General features: G+C 42.7%; 3 non-coding genes across 3 annotated transcripts; 2 read left to right on the forward strand and 1 right to left on the reverse strand.

The window, feature by feature from the left end:
- Positions 1 to 9,787: 9,787 nt before the first annotated feature.
- LOC112083304 lies at positions 9,788 to 9,894 on the forward strand. Its single transcript, XR_002897592.1, has one exon. It is a non-coding gene; the product is annotated as a small nucleolar RNA R71 (small nucleolar RNA).
- A 4,947-nt stretch (positions 9,895 to 14,841) lies between these two features.
- On the forward strand, positions 14,842 to 14,948 carry LOC112083168. Its single transcript, XR_002897467.1, has one exon. It is a non-coding gene; the product is annotated as a small nucleolar RNA R71 (small nucleolar RNA).
- An 8,206-nt stretch (positions 14,949 to 23,154) lies between these two features.
- Positions 23,155 to 23,261, reverse strand: LOC112083159. The gene has a single exon (XR_002897458.1). It is a non-coding gene; the product is annotated as a small nucleolar RNA R71 (small nucleolar RNA).
- Positions 23,262 to 23,606: the final 345 nt, after the last annotated feature.

Here is a 23,606-nt window from a genome sequence, read left to right on the forward strand (position 1 = left end):
GGTAAAAGGGATAAGAGAGCTCAAGTATTTTGAGGGTACCCATGAGTTCACAATGAAATGCACACACAATGATAATTAGATTGTCAAATTAAGGTTCTCACTTAGATAAGGCTGGACTATTCAAAGCTTGATTCACTCAACAAGTTCAAAGCATGGATCAGTCTTGATTTCATTCTTGTTTACATGCAGCAAAGAACTAGAAACTAGGGCAGTGAACCGAATTCTTAAAATGATATTCTCTCAAGGAAAAACCTATCATTACTCCCTTGCATTGATGCAGCCTACGTGAATATGCAACTAGACTCAATCCTAAAAATGAGAATGCAACTACATGATCATTTTTTGTGAAAATTTTTCAGATTTTTCAATTTTTTTGGGTTTTTATATGCACTTAGATGAGATTACATGAATATGCAACTAAAATGTGACTCAAGACTCAAAGTGTAAAATAAGAAAAGAGAAAACATGATTAGTAAAGGATGAAACTCCTCCCCCACACTTAAATAACACAGTCCCTTGTGTTATAAAAGTATGAGAAAGAAGTTAAAACAAAGTAAACAGGTAAATTGCAAAAGAAAAAGAAAACTACATGCTATTTACAAGGTTTTGAGTGTTACCTAGTGGCTGTTGAAGTCAGACCCCAATGAGTAGGAGGGGTTTGAAGTGTGGCCGGATGGTGTCTCCCAAGAATGATGGCTTGCCTCATCAGACCCGTCGTCAAGATCCACCCAAGTGGTTCCATATGTGACTAGGGCTGTGCAGTTCATGGAACTCTCGCCAACTTCCTCTCTGTTCCTTGGTGAAACCGGTGTTGGAGACCCACCTTTGCAAGGGTTTTCAAGCTTCTTGATCCTCTTCTTCATCTCCTTGATGCACTTGGCCATCTTGTGGATGGTTTTGTCCTGGTACTTGCACCATTGTTGGAGAACACCAATCTTTTGTTGAGCTCTAAACCCTGAAGTGCCTGGCTCCTCCCAGTTATAATCATCAAAGTGATATCTGTTTCCACCAAGACGTTTTTGAGGTGGAGGCAGATCAGCATCTTGAGCACCAGCAGCACTTGTGATAGCATCTTCAGCGGTTGCTCCCTTGGAGGCTTCTTCTTTGCATGCTTGCTTGTATGTGAGGATTGGTGGATCAGTTTGGACATTGTACAGCTCTTCCTTCAGCAAGAAGAAGTGAATGTTCCTCTTAACTTGGACTGTGGTGATGGAGGGATTGGGCAGGAGAACTTGGGCTGGCTCATTGATGAGATTCTTGAAGTTATAAACCACCTTTGTACCCACTCTTCCTTGGAGGAAGCCAATCTTACACAAATGTGCTTCATTAATCAGATCAAACTTTGCCTTGTTCTCCTTGAATCTGTACCCCTTAGCTTTCAAGATCTTTGTTACCACCCATCCATGGGCCAGCTTTGCATCTTGTTTTGTAGAACCCCACATGCACTTTTTGTAGAACATCAAAGACATTGCTAATAGAGAGGCAAGGCAAAGTGGGTATTCATACCCTTCATAGGGTTCCCCATCTTCATGAGTTGGCATCAGCGGTTTCAGCCCCACACCAAGAAGCATCAGATCTCCTTTGTGAACTCAGTCCAACATCAATCTTGAAGGAGAAGCTGTGAGAGAGAATCTTATGTACATATCTCAGAACTGGATTCCTTATCCAAGAGGACTTAGCTGTTCCAGCTGTGTACTTCCCAGAAGCAATTGATTGCCATAGAAGCTGAATCTCATCTTTTCTGAGGTTGACTTGGTTGGAGAGAAGTTCATTTCTAGGTGCTGAAAACCCAAAAATCTCATTCAATTCTCTGAATGACACTGAGTAGTTCCTTCCTCTCACAGTAAACTCCACATGTCCAAGCCCATCTCCTTGAATGATTCTTGAATCCCTTGGGTAGTAAATGAAAGCTTCAAAGGAAGCCAAGAAATCTTGGGACTCATGTTCATAAGCGATCTCTCTCATCTCCAAAGTGACTCAACACCCATGTTCCCAAGTAAAGTCTTGACATCTTCATAGATGCCAATCTTCTTCAGAAAGTCCATATCAGGGAATCTTCCTTGCTGGATCTCTATCTGTTGAAACTTAGCCAGATAATCAAGTGTTTCTGGTTCAGTTTTCTTGAACTTCTTTGATCCCTCTTCAATGGTGCCTTGGGAACCACCAGCTGAGCTGCTGAAGTCACTTTCAGTTTGTTCACTCTCAGATCCCACAGCCAACTGTTTCCCCTTCTTCTTGGAACCAGAAGCAACCACCAAAGCTTTTCCTTCAGGCCTTGTCCTTTTTGGCGCTGGATCACACTTTCCTTGCTTTGTGGTATTCTTTGGACCTTGACCTTTTTCTCTTGGCTTTGAAGATCCTGAGAACAAACCTTTGCCTTTTGATGCAGTACCCTTCTTCTTGGCCAAAGAGTTGGTTCTTTCAGTCATCTGCCAAGAGATTCTCAAAAACATTGTTAGTACAAGGATAAGCCTCACAAAAGTCTTCAAAATTTTGAAAAAAAAAATTGTTGCAAGAATCGATATCAACAGCACATGAACAAGTTTCTCAAGCCAAGAATCAATCAAATAAGTTCATAGCAATGCAACAACAAGAGTGCAAAGCAGGGACTCAGCAAGAAAGCAATTCATCTCTTTAAAAAAAAATCGATTTCTTTCATGAATTACTTGCAACAATTTTCAAAATTCAAGAACAAGGAATTACCAACAAAGTGATCTGTTTTCCAAGACTATCTAGCACCCTAGCATTTATAAAAATAATCCCAAGGTCTAAAACACCCTATCAAAATCGATTCCACACCTTAAAGTTCAAAAAATCACCATTGAAGAACATGGAAAGAGATGAGTTTTAACAGGGTGAAATACCTTGGGATTAAGATGCAACGAGTTCGAAATGCAATCAGGATGATGTTAACAACTCAAAAACGAGCTCAGAGCACTTTGAATCAACAAATTTGGTGGAGAAATGAGAGAGATATGATGAAAACAATGGAGAGAAATGAGAGAAAGGGTTGCAAACTCGGGTTTGTTGTGGTGAAGAGAGAGTGTGGGACAGGGTCAAGCCTTTGGACTGGTGGTCAATAGATCTATTTTGACCAGTCAAGGCTTTGACCCGTCCTTTTCTCATTGACCGGCCTCCTTTCTCTTCTTTGTGCATCCGGGAACCCTGGGGATCGATCCGTATGACCGTGTTGGTGCAGAACCGGAAATATTTTTGTGCTACCTGGGATCTTCTGTGCTTACCCCGCATGACCAAGTCGCAGTAAAATCCTTCAGCTCGGTTTTGTCTTGTTCTCCATGCTGCTACCTGGAACCCATCGCGACCAGCTAGCACGACCAAGTAGGAGTAATTTCGGAACATATGTGCGACTTGGTTTCTTTTGTTCCCAGGTAGCATGACTAAGGCGCAGGGTTTAGGACTTAGACACTTTAGCCTTTCTTTTCCTGCTGCGACCTAGTTCACTTGTGCCCAGCTAGCACACCTATCCCGCAGACTTTTGGACTTAAACAACACGGCCTGTCTTTTTCTGCTGCGACCTGGTCTTCATGTTTTCCAGCTAGCACGACCAACTTGGAGTAAATTACGAATGGGTGTGCGACTTGGTCTTCTTTGCTCCCAGGTAGCACACCTAAGCCGCAGGTTTTTTTACTTAGACATCTTGGCCGTTCTTCTTTTTTGCTGCGGCTTGGACTCATTCTTCCCAGGTAGCACGCCTAACTCGCAGGTTTTGGGACTTAAATACTTTGGCCACTCTTCTTTTTGTGCAGCCTGGAACCCTTACTTCCCAGCTAGCACGCCCAACTCGGAGTAAATTGCGAGTATATGTGCGAGTTAGCTTCCTTTGTTTCCAGGTAGCACGACCATGCCGCAGGGTCTGTGACTTAGAAAACTCGGCCATCTCTCTTTTGCTGCGGCTTGGAACTCTTGCCTTCCAGGTAGCACACCTAAGTAGGAGTAATTTGCGAGTGTATGTGCGAGCTAGCCCCCTTTGTTCCCAGCCAGGACGCCTAAGTCGCAGCTTTTATCACTTAAGCTCCTCGGCCTTTCTCTTCATTTCTGCGACCTGACCACATGTTTCCCAGCCAGCACGCCTAACTCGGAGTAAATTGCAAGTCTTCATGCGGCCTGGACTCCTCTCTTCTGACCCGCAGCACCAGCTAGCACAATTTAAGACTTAGTCGTTTTGGACTCCTTCTGTTTGGTGCGGCCTGGCCTTCTTCTTTCCAGGTAGCACGACCATCTCGGAGTGAATTGCGAATGATCCTGCGACTTAGCCTCCTTGGGTTTCAGGCCGCAGCACCAGGTAGCAGAGTTTGGGACTTAGAACTCTCGGCCTTCTTCTTTCCGGTGCGGCTTGGCCTTCTTGCTTCTAGGTCGCACACCTAAGCCGGAGTGAATTGCGAATGGATGTGCGGCCTAGCTTCCTCTCTTCTGACCCGCACTCCCAAGCCGCAGTAACTGGGACTTAAACATTTCGGGCTTCTCATGGTTTCGTGCGGCCAGGTTCCTTTCACACCAGGTAGCACGCCCAGGCCGGAGTAAATTGCGAGTTCTGCTGCGGCCTGGGCTCTTCGTGCACCAACCCGCACACCTAGGTAGCACTGAGGCGTTCTTCAAGTTTTTCTGGCCTTAAACACTTCTCTCAGCTCTCTCACATGCTCCATTCCATTCATCACTGAGCTATGTCCTCCGAAAATCACCTAGTACCTCATACCAACTCACAAAACCCATCAAAAGGTTCTAAAACATAAAAGAAAAGAGAAGAAATCAAAAGAACTATGTACAAGGATAAGCTTGGGGTGTCTCCCAAGAGCACTTTGTTTAAAGTCTCTAAGTTTGACTTTGGGAACCTGTTTAACAGGCTGGTGGATCAAGAAGAGGAACTGATGTAGCTTCCTCTTTCCCTTGTGAAACTAAGTAATGCTTGATTCTCTGTCCATTCACCACAAATTCTTGACCATTCTTCCCTTCTAAGACAATGGCACCATAAGGCCTCACTTCAAGAACTTTGAAAGGTCCATACCACCTAGACTTAAGCTTTCCTGGAAACAACTTAAGTCTAGAGTTGAACAGCAACACCAAATCACCATTCTTGAACTCTCTTTTCAGAATCTTTTGATCATGCAGAACCTTGGTCTTCTCCTTATAGATCTTTGAGCTTTCAAAAGTCTCAAGCCTAATCTCCTCAAGTTCATGGAGTTGCATGACTCTTTTCTCTTGAGCTGTCTTGATATCAAAGTTCAGCAACTTCACAGCCCACATAGTTTGTACTCCAACTCAACAGGAAGGTGGCAGCTCTTCCCATATAGCAGATTGAAGGGTGATGTTCCAATTGGAGTTTTAAAGGCAGTCCTGTAAGCCCACAATGCATCATCTAGCCTTTTGCTCCAATCTTTTCTGCTTGAGCTAACAGTCCTCTCAAGAATGGCTTTGATCTGTCTATTGGATACTTCAACCTGGCCACTAGTTTGAGGATGATAAGTAGTAGCTACCTTGTGTTTCACTCCATGCTTTCTCAACAAGCCCTCCAAAGTCTTGTTCACAAAATGAGATCCTCCATCAGAGATAACAACCCTTGGAACACCAAATCTTGGGAAGATAATGCTCTTGAACAGCTTCACTACAACCTTGGAATCATTGGTAGGGGAAGCAATGGCCTCAACCCATTTGGACACATAGTCCACAGCACAAGTATATACTGATTCCCATAGGATGAAATGAAAGGTCCCATAAAGTCAATCCCCCAGCAATCAAAGATCTCAACTTCTAGAATGGGGTATTGAGGCATCTCACTCCTCTTTGATATGTTCCCATGCCTCTGACAGGCATCACATGCTGAAACCACCAACTGAGCATCCTTGAACATTGTAGGCCACCAAAACCCACTTTGAAGAACCTTTGCCACAGTCTTGAATGCCCCCATGTGACCTTCAAAAGCAGAACCATGACACTCTTGCAACACAGGTTGCATCTCCCCTTCAGCAAGACACCTTCTATACAGCTGATCTTTGTTCAGAACATATAGGTAGGGCTCATCCCAATGGTATCTCTGGACATATCTGATGAACTTCTTCCTCTTGTAAGCATCTAATTCAGGAGGCTCCACCCCACATGCAAGATAATTCACTATGTCTGCAAACCAATGCATCCTTCTTTCTTGAATGCTCTCTACTTCCTCAAACTCCAAGTAGGAATGGAGCACCATCAGAGACTCTTCAGGCAAAGCATCATCTATGGGGACTTTTTCTTCAATCCTCAGCCTTGAGAGATGGTCTGCAGCACCATTCTCAATCCCCTTTTTATCAAGCACCTCCATATCAAACTCTTGGAGCAACAAAACCCATCTTAACAGCCATGGCTTGGCATCTTTCTTGGTCATCAAATACCTGAGGGCTGCATGATCAGTATAAACAATGACTTTTGATCCCACCAGGTAACTTTTGAACTTATCAAAGGCAAAGACTATTGCATATTTCTCTTGTGCAGAGTCTAGTGTTCTACTGGCATAGTAGATGACATGTAGCTTCTTGTCTTTCTTTTGCCCAAGCACTGCTCCAACAGAAAAATCAGATGCATCTGTCATGACCTCAAAAGGAAGGGACCAGTCTGGTGCTTGAACTATTGGTGCACTAACCAATGCCTCCTTGATCAACTTGAAGGCCTCCTCACATTCAGCATCGAAGATTAAATCCACTTCTTTACACAACAGTCTTGTCAAGGGCCTGGCAATTCTTGAGAAGTCCTTTATGAATCTTCTATAAAACCCTGTATGCTCAAGGAAACTCCTTATCCCTTTAACCGAAGTGGGAGTTTGCAGATTCACCATCACTTCCACCTTTGCCCTATCAACCTCTATGCCCTTCTCAGATATCTTGTGCCCAAGAACTATTCCTTCCTGCACCATGAAGTGGCACTTCTCCTAGTTCAACACCAAGTTATGCTGCTCACATCTCTCCAAACCCTGTGACAAATTTGAGAGACAAATCCGAGAAGGAGGAGCCATAGACACTAAAGTCATCCATGAACACCTCAACTTTCTCTTCAATAATATCAGAGAAAATGTGCATCATACATCTTTGAAAAGTGGCTGGTGCATTACATAAACCCGAAAGGCATTCTCCTATAAGCATAAGTGCCATAAGGGCAAGTAAATGTGGTTTTCTCTTGGTCTCTTGGATCTATGGGAATTTGGAAAAATCCAGAGTACCCATCGAGAAAACAATAATAAGGATGATTAGCTAACCTTTCAAGCATTTGATCAATGAATGGTAAAGGGAAATGGTCTTTTCTAGAAGCAGAATTCAATTTCCTATAGTCAATGCACATGCGATGGCCAGTTATGGTTCTTTGAGCTATGAGTTCATCCTTATCGTTTTTAACCACTGTGATCCCACCCTCCTTGGGCACAACATGAACAGGAGACACCCATCTTGAGTCAGAGATTGGGTAAATTATCCCTGCCTCAAGAAGTTTTAGTATCTCCTTCTTAACCACTTCCCTAAGGTTGGGGTTAAGTCTACGTTGATGCTCAATAGAGGACATAGATTGGTCCTCTAGGTGGATCCTGTGGGTGCAAATGTCAGGAGAGATCCCTCTAATATCAGCCAAAGAATACCCTATGGCTCTCCTGAACTTTCTTATTTCACTAAGCAATGCACTCTCTTGATCCTCTAATACGCTATCATTGATGATGACAGGATATGTGGAGTTTAAGCCTAGGAAAGCATACCTGAGCCCTGTTGGTAGAGGCTTGAGCTCAACAGGGGGTGCATCAGCCTCATTCCAATCCTGGTCCAAGCTGCTTTGGCTGGTGTCTGATCCTTTGATTGCAAAAACCTCAGAACCACTTTGCTCCAGCTCCAAAAACCTTGTCTCAGGACCCAGCTCTCTTGCATTTTCCAAATACAGCTTATACCCTTCACTTGCTTCAGCTAAGAGCCCATTGTCTCCTTGTTCTTGAGTCAGAGCAGCTTGAAGAGGATCCTCAGTGTTCAGCTCCTCAAGCAACTCATCAGCCAACTGATCCATTGTCTCCACATAGAAGCACTGACCTTCAATGTTGGGTTTCTTCATCATCTCATTCACATCAAACTTGAGTCTTTCAGATCCAAGTTGAAGCTCTATTATCCCACCTCTCACATCAATAATAGCTCCTGCAGTTGCTAAGAATGGCCTGCCTAAGATGATAGGATCTACTGGCTCTTCATCCATCTCCAGCACAACAAAATCTGTTGGAACCTCAAAACCACCTATCTTGACAGGTAGATCTTCCAACATACCAACAGGCAATCTAACTGATCTATCTGCAAGGATAAGAGAGATCCTTGCAGGCTTGAAAACTCTAAAGCCCAGCTTCTTTGCTATGGAGAATGGCATCAAGCTGACTGATTCTCCTAGATCACAAAGACATCCAGAGAATAGAAGAGGTCCAATGGCACAAGGGAGTGTGAAGCTCCCTGGATCAGTTAACTTCCTTGGAATGGACTTCTTCTGAATGATAGCACTATATTCATGACTTAGTACTACCATGCCTTGAAGCTCTTTTGTCTTGTTCAGGATGGCATCCTTCAAGAACTTCCCCATCTTTGGCATCATTAAGAATGCATCAATGAGAGGCATAGTGAGTGGTGTCTCTTTGAGTGCCTTCTCAAATACAGCTCTTGCCTTGTCCACTAGTTGCTTCTTGAATCTCCCTGGAAATGGAAGTTTTGGTTGGTATGGAGGTGGTGACACATACTTCTTTTCTGGTTCTGGTTCCTTTGCTACCTCTTTACCCTTTTCTGTCCTTGGTTTCTCAGCAACTTGATCATCTTTTAAGGCTGCCTCCTTCTCAGTTTGATCATTGTCCTCAATGATCACTTGGTTGTTCTCAATACCAGGTAATTCTTTTCCACTCCTTAATGTAATGGCCTTGGCATATTCTTTGGGGTTGGGTTCTGGTTTACCAGGTAGGTGACCTTGGTTCCTTGAGCTTGATGCCTGGTTTTGCTTCAGTTCCTTGATTTCCTGTTGCATAGCTGCATTCTGACTTGCAAAGAGCTGTTGACCCTGAAGTAGTTGTTGCAGAATACCAACCATGTATGTACCCATCTGTGGCTGCTGTTGAACCGTTGGTGGCTGAAACTGATGTTGAACCGGTGCTTGCTGTTGGAACTGTGGTGGACCAAACCCAGGTGGTGCCTTTTGCTGCTGTGTATTGAAATTAGGACCCTGAAATGGTTGCTGTTGCTGACCAAAACCTTGATTCTGACCAAACTGATTCTTTGGTTGAAAAGATCCTTGAAAGTTGTTCTTGGGAACAAAGTTCTGTGGAGCTTGAGAATTGGGATACACCTGGTCATGTGGGTTAGCTACATTGGTGTTCCTGTAAGAGAGGTTTGGATTGGCATTACCATACTGATACCTCTGGAACCTCTGATTCCCAATGTAATTTAGTTCCTCTTGGGTAAGACCTTCTTCACTGATGTTCTCAAAGATTTGAGATGGTTCCTCATACTCTCCAACAAAATGCATTGGCTTGTGAGTTACCAGCTTCAACTTGTCTAGTTCACTTCTCAACTCCTTAACTTCCCTAGTGAGCCTCTGTTCTGAGCTTGAACCTTCAGACCTATTTGATCTGTCATAGTCTTCACCATAGGTATCATTGCTCAATGCTAAGTTCTCCACTAGCTCTAAAGCAGCATGAATTTCTTTACCCAGAAAGTTCCCATTTGAAGCAGTATCCAGTTGGTTTCTAATCTTGGGAAGACCTCCTCTATAGAGTGTGCTGAGGAGAGAAGCTTCACTAAACCCATGGTGTGGGCATTGGTTTGTGTAGCTCCTGAATCTCTCATATGCTTCACCAAAACTCTCATTGCTGTGCTGAGTGAAGCTAGAGATTTGGTTCCTCAGTTTTGCAGTTCTTGAAGTTGAGAAGAACATAGATAAGAAAGCTTGCTTGCATTGCTCCCAGGTTTGAATGGAGCCTCTTGGAAGATTCTTCTCCCATTGATGAGCTTTATCACCAAGACTGAATGGGAATAGTCTTAGCTTAAAGCTGTCTTCTGAAACTCCTTTTATCTTTGTCAGATCACACACCTTATCAAACTGGTCCAAGTGTTCCAAGGGATCTTCCATTGCTAACCCATGGAACTTTGAATTCTGGACCATATTCAGCAATGAGGCCTTCACTTCAAAGTTGTTGTTTTGCACAGGAGGTGCCTGAATACCAGCTCCATACTGATGAGCATTGGCTCTGTCATTCTCTCCAACATAGACTTGGGGTTGCTCATATCTTCTTTGTTGTTGTTGGAAAGGGTGGGGTTGGTGGTGCACTTGTTGTCTTTGCTGAACATTGGCCTGATGCCTCTGTTGATGAGCTTGAGCTTGTCCCTGGTGGACATAAGCTTGTTGGTGCACCTGTTCCTGATGAATATTACCCTGATGAAGCCCTTGACCAACTCTATTACCAGCTCCATTACCCTGAGCCTGTTGCTCCTGAATCGGTTGTTCTATATCTACCACATGCTCTCTTTGTTCTTCCATGTCAGCCTGATCAACTTGTCTTCCACGCCTGTCCCTTCTCCTCCTTGGTACCAAAAGGTTGATATTGTCGTTGAGAGGGAAATGTGGACCACAGCTTCTTGATCTAGACCTGGTGTTCATACACCTGAAATCACAAACAGAACTTGAAAGTAATCAGTAAAAACAAGAAAGTAAGCACTTGATCTCAAGAACAGATCAAAGCTTAATGCTAAAAAACCACAATTTGGCAACGGCGCCAATTGATAGGTAAGACTTTTTAAGGTCTCAGGGCTATCAATCCCCTTGTCAAAGTAGCACAAAGAGGTTAATCAATCCAAGAGTGTGGTGATAGACACTAAGCTATATGATCAAGTTCTTAATTCAAGCAAACAAGAGTGGGTTTTGATTAATCTAGAGACAACTACAAACTTAAACAGGTTTAAAGACTAATGACAATGACTAAACAAGAACTAGGCAATGACAAATGATGTGAATATGATATGATGGAAGCATGAGATTCTAGACATGATAGTTGGTTAGGGTGCTTTGGTGCTAAACTAGAAATGCTAATGACAATGATGAGACATGATTCAAATGATTAAGAACTCTAATCTAGGTTAATCCTCTCATGAAGGTATTAACCCCTATACTAATCCATTTTCAAACCAAATTCCCATTTGTGAAATATGAATCAATATGCATTAATAAACAGTTCTTAATGATCATTCAAGCAAATAACAATACATCATCATGCAGAAAATGCTTAAACCCCTAATACAGCTCTTTCAGGAATTTCATCAAACACTTTTGGTGCATGAAATTCCCAGAATCTAGATCTCAAGTGATTATCAAGGATCTAGCATAGAGAACAGCTGTTTAGAGAGATGAATCAATTAATCTAGCCCTAAGCACTCCTAATCTAACACTTTAGCACCCTAACCTACACATCTAGAACCTCATAAAGGTGACTACTCACTAATCATACTAATCTCTCTTAAACCTTTGCAAGTAGAGAAGATTAGCATGATTAATGATGAGAAATAGAGATGGAGATGATAGATTCAGAAGAAAGCAGCTTTAAACACAAAGATCTCTTAAACTCTCTTGATTAAACACTCAATAATCGATATTTCTCTTCTTAATGGAGTCTTTTTCACAAAAGAGGCAAGAGACAAAGGGAATAAAGCTTAGCCTCTCCCAAAAACTCTAAAAAGTATTTATACTTCCTTAAAAACGAACCGGGTCAGCCCGGAACAAACCGGGTCCTGACCCGGATTTAATGGATAAAGTGGGAATTACTGCGGGTTGGTCCAGTATGTCCCAGGTAGCACACCTAAGTCGCAGTAGATGAAGACTTGTCTTGTGAAGCCTGAATCGCCTTGTCTTAGCCGCACGCCTAAGTAGGAGTGTTTTGCGAGTGTTGCTGCGGCTTGATCTCCTTCCTCTCCAACTCGCAGACTAAGGCGGTTTCTGGGGAATGTACAAACTGTGCGGGTTAGTCTCTATTGCACCTAGGTCGCAGGCTCAAGTCGGAGTGATTTGCGAGTGATCGTGCGGCTTAGTTCCAGGCGCCGCTAACTATCATGCCTAAGTCGCACGATTGTGGACTTAGCATTTCTCTTGCTCGGGAGCTTCAGACCTCTTCCAGTGATAGTTTACCCGCACATTTCAACTCGCAGCATCAGCATTCAGGCGTTCATCTTCAGGCCTGCGGGTTAACCAAGTCGCAAGACCATCTCGCAGCATTCAGAGCAGCTTAGACCACTTCGCATTCCGGAGAGTGTAACTTCTATGATACTTGTCCGAATTGAATGATTTCAGTTGCAGAAGACAGAGGACTCATTTATCTCCATCTTTGGTGAAGGAATCTTCGGTTCTTGGGAAGTGTAAGGCTTCCTGGAGGGCACATCTTTGCAGTGGATTTACACGACCAGAGAGAGGCGTCTAGACATGTGTCCATTCCGGAGACCGTATCTTCCTGCTCATAGATTCGAATTGAATGCTCTTGGACGTTCTGGAAAGAAGACTCAAATGTCTCTGATTCTCATGAAGGCCCCGGAAATTGTATCAGCCTGGAAGTGCACCGTCCTTCGCATCCTTCAGAACTGATCTGCTCGGTCCGGAACAGCTGCGAGACAGGGGTTCCTTCCGACGAGCTTAACTCTCTGCTCACGCGTTCAAATACCACGATTCTACTTGCTATGAGACCGTGATCCAATCCTCTCCAACTTCTATGAAGCACCCGTCATTTGAATCGGACCGGAAGGTTCCCTGGACAGGCGATTTCCGAGACATGTTTGCACCCGGAGATTTTGGCCGATACACTTCACTCGCGGTACGTGTTTTGGCCGACAAAGTCTACCCGCGGTACGTGAAAATGGCCGAGAAAACCTTCCTGGTCAGCGAGAATGGCCGATAACCTCCAAAGACCCAATTTTGCCACTTTTCAAGCTTTGATCACCATTCCACCTCCTGGATTCATCTTTTCAGCTCCAAATGCACCTGATAAACACTCAAAACATGCAAAGACACATTGAGACCTAATGCATCTCCTAAGTTCTAAAACAAACCCTAAGGACCTAAAATGCATGGAATAAAACATGATTTAGAATGAATTATGCAACCTAAATGATACAAATTATGAAGATATCACATCCTTAGATCACTAAGTGTAGGAGACCATGAGAGCAAGATGTCTTCTTCTCTGATCAATGGCTGTTCAGTCACATCCTTGTAAACAGGGTTGGTGTGAGGTTCGTTTTCCATTTCCACAGCTGAGAGAGATTGGGATCCACCTAAAATCCCAGAACTTCCTACATATTTCATCTCAAGTACCTTAGGGGGTTCTATCTCTTGAACAACTGATCCACAAAATTCAGCTAAAGGTGGTTGAACAGGGTAAAAGGCATCCTTATCCACCTTTGTAAGCACCACTCTTTGAGTATCAAAGTCAATCATTGCACCAGTGGTGTTGAGAAATGCAGTTCCAAGCAATAGGGGGAGCTCTTTGGTCTTCTTCATCTTCATGATGACAAAATCAGTGGGGATCACACATTCACCAACTTGAAGTGGATAGTCTTCTAAAAATCCATATGGTTTCTTGGAGTAGGAATCACCAAAGGTGATGGAAGAGGGGTAGGACGTTATAGACTTGACCTTTAGCTTCTCCATCATATCTTTAGACATTATACTCACACTTGAGCCTGAATCACACAAAGCATTCTCAAACTCTAAAGTTTCCAAGAGTGCAAGAGATGGTGAACTTCCCTGGGTTGCCTAGCTTTGGGAGGGAGGTGGGCTTCATCTGAGTTGATTCAGAGGTGGAGGCAAAATCTGTTAGCTTTGCTTGACCAGTTGACAGCTCCTTTGTTTCAATAGACACTGAATCATTCCTTTGCTGAACAGAAAGAACTGAACCGGCTGTCCCCACACTTTTGCTCTCAATGTCCTCATTGAGTTCATGTAAGAAGCCCATGAAAGCATCTATAATGGTGTCCTCATCCACTTGAGTGTGTGCATTCTCAGTACAAACTTTACCATAAAGGAGGTCTTCAATCTCTTGCACAGCAGCTGAATGGTCCTCATTGGAGTAGATGACATTGCAATAATCTTTTGAGTTTTGAAGAGCTTTACCAGGAAGAGAGACTTGTTGTTCAGAAGTGCAGATGCCCTTGTTCTTTTTAATAGACTTTAGTTCAGCGCCCAGTGTCTCCAGGTCAGATACCATCTTTTGGTGGGGCAAACCCAGGAGGTGGTGGCCTTTGTTGTAGGCTGACTTGATTTGTGAAGCTATTCCCTTGATTCTGAACCTCTGGTTGCTGAAAACCCTGTTGACCTTGGGAGTTACCTTGGTACTGATTCTGTTGAACAAAGCTTTGAGGAGGGTATATTTGGTCTTGGGGGTTGGCCACATTGTTGCTCCTATAGGACAAGTTCTGGTGTTTATTGAAGTTGTTGTAACCATTGAACTTGTTTTGATTCCCAATGAAGTGCAACTCCTCTTGAGTGAGACCCTCTTCATTTGTATTTGTGAAGCATCTGTTTTCCTCACTCACATAGTTTATAGGCTTTTGAGTGGCAGCTAGGGCTTTGTCAAGCTTGATATTCAGCACTTTGATCTTCTCTTCCAGCTCTTGGTGTCTACCAGAATCTTCTCCTCTATAGCTTCTATGATAATCTTCCCAATAAGTGTCTTGGCTCATGGCTAATTTCTCAACAAGTTCTAGAGCTGCAATGATTTCTCTTGCCATGAAATTTCCATTTGATGCTGTGTCCAACTGAATTCTGATCTTAGGAACAGCTCCTCTATACAAAGTGCTAAGGAGAGAGGCTTCTGAAAAGCCATGATGTGGGCACTGATTTGTGTAGCTTCTAAACCTTTCCAAAGCTTCTCCAAAGGTCTCATTAGAATGTTGAGTGAAGCTGGAAATCTGGTTCCTTAGCTTTGCAGTCCTTGAGCTTAAGAAGAACTTGGATATAAAGGCAATCTTGCATTTCCCACTGATGTGCCTTATCTCCGAGGCTGAATGGGAACAATCTCAGTTTGAAGCTGTCTTCAGATACCCCATTGATCTTAGTGAGATCACAAACTCTGTCAAACTGATCTAGATGCTCCAAGGGATCCTCCATAGGTAAGCCATGGAACTTCTGATTCTGAACCATATTGATCAAAGAGGCCTTCACCTCAAAGTTGTTGTTTTGGACAGGAGGTGGCCTGATTCCTGCTCCATACTGGTGTGCATAAGCTCGGTCATTCTCACCAACAAAGACTGGTTGGGGCTGATGACGTATGGGTGGGTTTGGGTGGGGCTGTGGTAGATTAACCTGAGGTCGGTCTTGGTTCTGGTTACCCTGAGCGTGTCCCTGATGGACCTGAGCCTGTTGAGCCTGAATCCAATCCCATTACCAGCTCTTTGACCGTGATCAGCTTCTTGAGCCTGATGCTCATTCCCAACTTGCTGATTCATTCTTAACCTCTCCAAGTGAACAGCTCTTTCTCTTTGTCTTCTGGCTTGGCTTCTTGTGATCATAAACCTGAGAACAAAGACAGAACTTGAAAGGTGATCAGTAAAACAAAAGAAACTTGATCTCAAAAACTATATCAGAAACTAATGCTAACAATCCCCACACAATATGGCAACGACGCCAATTGATAACTAAGGTTTTTAAGGCCTTAAGAAGGGTTATCAATCCCCTTGTCAAAGTAGTATAAGGGGTGTCAATCCATATGTGTGGTAGTTAGGCACTAGTTTATGTGATAAGTTCTTAAGTCAAGCTGGATAAAAGATGAGTTTGGTGAAACCAGCAACAAGAAAGCATAAATAAGAAACAACAAGCAATGATTAATTAACTACTAAACAAGCAAGCAAACAAACTGATGATAAAGCAAATGATATCAATTCATTAGGGTGCTTTAGATATCAATTCATGATGCTAAGAACATAATGCAACACTTACTACTCTTTAGTCTAGGCTTCTTAATCAGATTAATCCATTACCATGACAATAATCCCTTTGCTAATCACTTAATCAAGTCTAACAACCATTAGATATAATCAAGCAATCAACAAGCATAAAGCATCAAGCTTAATAAGTGACCAAACAATCTCTCAACCAAGAAGACTGAATCTTACACAGAAAGACATAGCAAGCAATCACATGATCTCAAATATTTCAACTTAGAACTCTAATTTAAACTAATCCTCTCATGAAGGCATTAATCTCTACACTAATCCACTTTCAAACCAAATTCCCATTTGTGAAATATGAACTAATGAGCATTAAGCAACAGTTCTAATATGTCATTTATGCAATTAACAACCGTTCCCATGGCATTAATGCATAAACCCTTAGTTAGCTTTCATTCAGGCATTTCATCAAACACTTTTGGTGCATGAAATGTCTATGAACCCATATTTCACTTTCCCAAGGAAATCTGGCATTAGGAGCAGCTAACTAAGGAAATGAAATGAGAATCTAGACCCTAAACATCACAAATCAAACATCTAAGCACCCTAATCTACGCACCTAGAAGTTTAAAAGATGACTACTCACTAATCATGAAGAACACATCTAATCTTTTGCAAGAGATGATGTTAATCATGATTAGAAGCAGAAATGAGATGATGACATGATAAGAAACAGACTTGGAATGATCAAATCCCTTCAGAAATCTCTTAATCAAAAACGTTTTACACTAAAAAGGAAAGAAAACTAGAGAGAAAACTAAGTAGAAGATAACATGTCTAGGGTTTTTCTCCAAAAAGCTATATATACTAAGTGCTAATGAACCGGGTCAGCCCGGAACAAACCGGGTCCTGACCCGGCTTTAGTGGGCAAAGTGGAATTACTGCGGGTTGGTCCAGTGTCTCCCAGGTAGCATGCCCAAGTCGCAGTAGATGAAGAACTTGTCTTGTGAGACTTAAATAGCTTTGTCTTAGCCGCACGCCCAAGTAGGAGTGTTTTGCGAGTCTTGCTGCGGCTTAATCTTCTTCTTCTTCTTCAACTCGCAGGACCAAGGCGGTTTCTGGGGAATGTACAAACCGTGCGGGTTGGTCTCCTTACTCCCAGCTAGCACGCCCAAGTCGGAGTAGATTGCGAGTGATCATGCGGCTTGGTTCCAGCGTCTCCCAGGTAGCATGCCCAAGTCGCAATATTGTGGACTTAGCAATTTTCTTCCTCGGGAGCCTCAGACCTCATCCATTGATAGCTTACCCGCACTTCTCAACTCGCAGCATCAATTTCCAGGCATTCGTCTTCAGGCCTGCGAGTTAACCAAGTCGCAAGGCTTTCTCGCAGCATTCAGCGCAGCTTGGACCACTTCGCATTTCGGAGAGTGTAACTTCTACGATAATTGTCCGAATTGAGTGATTCCGGTTGCAGAGGACAGAGGACTCATATATTTCCAACTTTTGTGAAGGAAGCTTTGGTGCTTGAGAAGTGGAAGGCTTCCTGGAGGGCTCATCTTTGCAGTGCATTTACACGATCAGAGAGAGGCGTCTAGACATGTGTCCAATCCGGAGACCGTATCTTCCTGCTCATATCTCCTAATTGAATATTAGTGGACGTTCTGGAAAGAAGACTCAAATGTATCTGATTCTCATGAAGGCCCCGGAAACTGAATCGGCCTGGAATTGCACTCTCCTTCGCATTCTTCGGAGTTCATCGGTCTGGTCCAAAACGGCAGCGAGACAGGAGTTTCTTCCGCCAGGCCTAACTTTCTGCTCACGCGTCAGAATTGAGTGATTCCACTTGCTATGGAACCGTGATCTAACCCTCTCAAACTTTGATGAAGCCTTTGACAGCTGAATCGGAACGGAAGGTTCCCCGGACAGGCGATCATTCAGAAGTATCGGATTGCTCCGAATGGATGCGAGAGAGGTCTGTCTTCCGGTGACCGTATCTTTCAGATCAGTGCTCCAAATGCCTTTATTCAACCTGTCCTGGGTTCTTGACTCAATTATCTCCAACTTCTCTGAAGACCCTGTAAGCTAAATCGGCCGGCAAGAGCTTCCGGTGACGCGATTTCGGAAATGTATCTGCACCCGGGATTTTTGGCCGAGAGACTTGACCGCGGTCTGTGTTTTTGGCCGAGAAAGCTACCCGCGGGAAGGATTTTGGCCGAGAATCTTCGGCCATCAGTACATCATTTTGCCGAGAAACCCAAAATTGCTCCTTTTCACCATTTTTGATAAGTTCAACTCCATTTCTTCATCTGAATCACATCCTCCACTCCAAATAAACTCCAAAAGCACCTGTTTAACACTCCAAAACATGCAAAACTCTCTTGGACCTAATGGAATCTCCTAAGTCCTAAAACAATGCCTAAAGACCTAAAATGCATGTAAATGAGACATGATTTGGACTAGAATATGTAGATTAAATGATGCAATTTATGAATATATCAGCTATGTGATTCTGGAGCTTGTCTTAACATGATGTCCAAGGCAATTGCTTTGAGACTTGGTATTAGACACCTGCGCATGACTAGAGCAAAGATCAGCTTAGCTAATGATTCAAATGCAACACCTCAAGGAATAGCTCATGAAATTCCTTTGAGAATAGGAGATTGCGTTGTGCCTGTCGACTTCTACATTGTCGAAACGAGAGATGCAACATATCCAGTGATTCTGGGATGGTCTATTCTAGCAACTTCCGGAGCTATAATGGACTGGCCAAACTGGAGGATTTCATTTGCTAACATCGACAAAGATGTCTTCACAGAAGCTGTTCCATACAACAGCAAAGCAGGAAAACGTTCTGCAACAGAAGAATTTGAAGAAGAGCTTTGGAGTGACGAAGAACCTGCTAAGCAAAGCAAGGAGATGTCAAAAAAGACTTGTCTCAGGACAAGGTCTTCTTCATCAGACTAAGCAACGTCCAATACCAAAAGTCGAGCTAAACGACTTAAAACAAAAGCGCTTAATAGGAGGCAATCCATTTAGGTATTGTTTTCTTTAGGATTTTTCTTTCTTTTTCTTTTGATCTTTTTCTTTTTCTTAGTTTCAGGTGTTTCTTATAAAACAAAAAAGCTAAAAAAAATCAAAAAACCAGAAAAAAACCAAAAAGAAGGATAGTACCTGACTGCTCGTCCCAGCAGGAACCAAGGAGAAGTAGGAAGAGGCCGCAAAATAAGCCCCCGCGGTCGCAGGTGTTCGGACCACGAGAAACACCCCTTCGACCGCGGTCCCGTAGTCCTGACCGCGGCCAAGCAATGGTTCGCCGTGGTCGTATGGCCCCTGACCGCGACACTTGGTCGGTGACATCCAAACCCGACCCAAACCACCCCTTCACCTCATTTCACCTCACCAATCACCCTCCACCTCATTCATCACCTTCCACCACCTTCATCACCACCTAATGAACTTCCCAAACCCCTTCGAATGAATCTGGTTCATCTCCACCAGCATCCCGGATCCAGGTAAGTTCTCTTTGTCCTTACCAATTCGATTATCTATGCATTTTTCTTATCCAATCTCGACTTGTTTCACACTGAGGACAGTGTGATTTAAGTCTGGGGGAGGATTTCATCCCTTTCTAACCACTTTTCTTTCATGAGTCTTGCATTATTTACACTTTTTGCATTTTCCTTAAAGTTTTTCAAAATCGGTTTTCAAAACAAAATACGTTTTAAAAAGGGAATGGTGAACATGAATCAATGATAGTTGACTGTGTGCTTTTAGACTGTTCCTAGTGAGATGCTCATTCATGATTTAGGACTAGACTAGGCGGTAGCTAAGCACATTTGAAACGAAGTACCCCAGAGGAATTTGAATAATTTCGATTTAGATGAAGGGATACACTAGCTCTGTTTTATTTGGACTTAATTTGGGCTTAATTTTCTCATTGAAGCATTAGACCAGGGAAACAAATCATACATTCAGGACTCCTTTATCCTTTTACCACTCTCTGTTGATCCTGAATGGCTAGTTCATCTTTAGCTAGTTCCCCACCTTAACCAATCCTCTTTCAAACCACATGCACTCTTGTTTTCTAATGTCTTATATGCAGATAAGTGCAAAAACGTTGGAGAGAAAGAGGAACGACGCAGTTTTCAGTCACCAAAGACAGAGACCTGCGATTTGCCGGAAGAGTTCCCGGAAGGATTCAACACAAGAGGAAACTCAGTTTGCCTTAGAAAAATCTCAAATTTTGGTACAATCTCGTCCTCTAGTCTCTCTCTCTTTAAAAGGCATTTCCTTTCCAAAAAAAAAAAAATCCGAAAATAAGAAAAGAAAGGAGATAAAAGCCTTAGAGAGTCTAGAGAGGTCGAATTTTAAGTCCCAAGGCAACTGGAGTTCAATTTTATGGAGTTTTGGAGATTGTTTTCTGATTCACGGAAAGTATCTAAGTCTGGAGGAACAGCTGTTTACAACAAAGGAGGAAGGATTATGCAACAACATTTGGCAAGAAGAAGTGACTGAAAACTGTGGTCATCAACAGGTCCATATCTCTTTTGCGGTTTTGCATATTATCTTGCATCCTCCAGATCTTCAGGTAACCCGAAACACTTTAACTCCACCACTTAAATAGCCCTTTAATGCCAAACGCCGTCTACCCTGGATGATGTCTTTAATGAGAACTCACTAGTGAACTTAATGAATGTAGAGAGCTAGTTGACTGGAATCAAGATTTAGATTGTTTAAGTTTTGCATGACGGAAAAAGTGGACTAGTATCTCTTATGCTTTGGTGAGAATTTTCTAGACTAAGTTGTGGATTGATGCACTATCTTTGGTCCTAGTTTAGGTGTTCAGGTCTATGATATTTGTGCATTCCCTATATTTGTTGTCACTTAACCAGTTTAGGCTTTTGCTTTGTTTGAGGACAAACAAAGGTTTAAGTCTGGGGGAGTTGATAACACCGTATTTTGACCACTTTTATGGATCGTTTTGAAATACTTTTTCTATGTTTTTAATTGCATTTAAGTACTTTTATTACATTTTTCTAGTATTTGTAGTTCCAAGACTCTTTTCAGGAAACTTAGGGAAAAGCTTAACAAAATGGACAGAAACCCAGATTTCATCTCAGAGTCAAACCGTCAGAATTTCACCCCTAATTGAAGGCCTTCTCACCGTCTGATCCAGCTCAAATTTGGAGACCTTAAAGATGGAAGTATCAGCTTTCCAGTGCACTTTACAGCTTGGCAAGCCAACAGTTCAATCAAAAGATACGCAAAGAGCAAGATGTCCCGTAAACCAGCCGGCCAGCACTTCCACCCGCGGCCAACAACCAATTTCCCGCGGTCAGGAGCATCCCGACCGCGGCAAAACACTCGTCCCCCGCGGTCACACTTGTCCTGACCGCGGCCATCAACCTCCGAGCCCAAAAAGCCCATTTCTGAAGCCCACATTTGGAGAAACCCTAAGTGACGTCCAGAGAGGTCTTGAGCACTATAAATACATGTCTTACGAACCCTAGGAGATCATCACAACCGAATTATTTACTTCATACGTTTATTGTTTTTGCTTTAGCTTTTAGGGAGAGAGAGATTTGTTCTCTTGAACTCTTGTTCTTTCTTTTTCAATTTCGGTTTCTATTCTATTTATTAATACTATGCTTTTGATTTCGTTCATTATGTCTGAGTAGTTTTATTGTCGGGATTAAGGGATTTTCGATGGGGATTTATATGTTCGATGAGGATTCCATGAGCTTTTGAGCCGAATCTTAGAACTTTTTCTTCTGAATTCGTTTTTACTGGATGAGAGTAGCGTCATGAACTACAATCTGATCCAGATGCTTGGTGAAACGAAAGTGTTCATCAGGTATCAGATCTAGTTTGGGAGAGCAAAACAAACATAGGAGTGGAAACCTACCTATGGGCGATTTGTGAATTAGGACGAGTCTTAAACATAATGCATCTCTTCTCTTCCAGGGCCAGAGTGGAACCTACTGGTCAGGGTTGAGAGAGATAGTTGTCTATGATCACGACAGTGGCGTATTCATATGTCCGTGACTCCAGTTCAAAAAGTTTAAGCTAAGATCTTACAAAATTTCCTCTCTAGCAATGTTTTGAATCGTTCGTACCCCTGAGAAAACTTCCCTGAACCCCAACGCCTTCTTCCTTATTGATTTACACCGATTTTCTTTCAGCCTTAGTTCAATATTGTCTTTCCTTTTTAGTTCATTTTCATTTAAGCATTAGAATATCCGTTTTTTATCGTTTTTAGTCATTTTCGTTAAGTTTAGTTATTACGCAATTTAATTCCCGTATTTTCTTTTAATATTTCGTTTTTACATTTTAAACACACTACCAAACCTCCACTAAACCGTTTTTGTTCTAGACTTCCTTACTTTATACTTATTTCAAAGGCTTTTTGCAGGAAAAGATCCTCCTTCCCTGTGGATTCGATCCCTAAGTACTACAATTGATCAGCTGTGCACTTGCGGCTATTGATTTCAATTAGGGTAAAACTTGACACCCACAACCTACCACAATCAGAGATAGACAGACACGAAAGAGAACTTCGAAGACTTAGACGAACACAAGGAATGGCCAACGACGACCAGCCTGGAATCCTATTAATCGAAATTTAAATATGGACCAAGACGGGTCCGAACATGGAGAAAACGAAGAGAATGATCAAATAGAAGATCATCATGCTCGACAAGATGGAGAGGAGGATGAGGCTCCTCCAAGAAACCACCAGAACCGACAGAGAGAAGGACGTGAAGACCTTGATCCACCCATCAATGCAGCCGATGGTGACCATCCAGCAATGCAGCCGAATGAACGCATCCACCGCCCCATTCCGACAGCAAATCAACACCGAAGACAAGCCAGGAACCATCGCATAGCTGATTTTGATGCACCTACTCAAAATTTTCAGAATCGATCTGCAATTCAAGTACCTTTTCAAAACCGGAATGAGTTTGAAGTCAAGCCTCAAATCATCTCATTGGTGAAGCAAAACCAGTTCCATGGAGTTCCTTCTGAGCATCCAATGGACCATATCGAGCTTTTTGAAGAAATTTGCAGCATGATGAGAACAAACCAAGTTCCACCTGAATTTTTAAAGTGTAATTTGTTCCCTTTTTCACTAGCAGATAAAGCTCACCGTTGGTTGAAGTCTTTGCCTACAGGATTGATTACTAATTGGGAAGAATGTAGAACTGCTTTCCTGAACCACTTCTACACTAAGTCAAGGTCGAACAATTTGAGAACGAAGATCTCAACCTTTCAACAAGGGCCAACTGAATCTTTCTATGAAGCTTGGGAACGTTTTAAGGAGTATGAACGTGATTGCCCTCATCATGGATTTCATGGATCAAACCTGCTGAGCACATTTTATCGAGGTTTGCAACCAAAATACAAACTTTCACTTGATACAGCTAGCGATGGAGATTTTGGGCAAAAGACGATAACTCAAGGAAGAGCCCTCATTGAAAAATTTGGCTCAAGCCAATAGCAATGGTTGTCCTGAATCGATCGATGAAGCAAGCCGGAACAGACAACAAGGAGATAACCGAATTGAAGAACATGGTGAGCCAGCTTCTGAAGAGCAACAATCGCCCAATCCATGCTTGTGAGACCAACAATGGCGCAGAAGATGAAGGACCTAGTGATATCGATCACATTAATCAAGCATTTCAAGAAGAAGATGTG

Source organism: Eutrema salsugineum, unplaced genomic scaffold, assembly GCF_000478725.1.
Source record: "Eutrema salsugineum unplaced genomic scaffold, Eutsalg1_0 scaffold_7, whole genome shotgun sequence".
Lineage (NCBI taxonomy): Eukaryota > Viridiplantae > Streptophyta > Magnoliopsida > Brassicales > Brassicaceae > Eutrema > Eutrema salsugineum.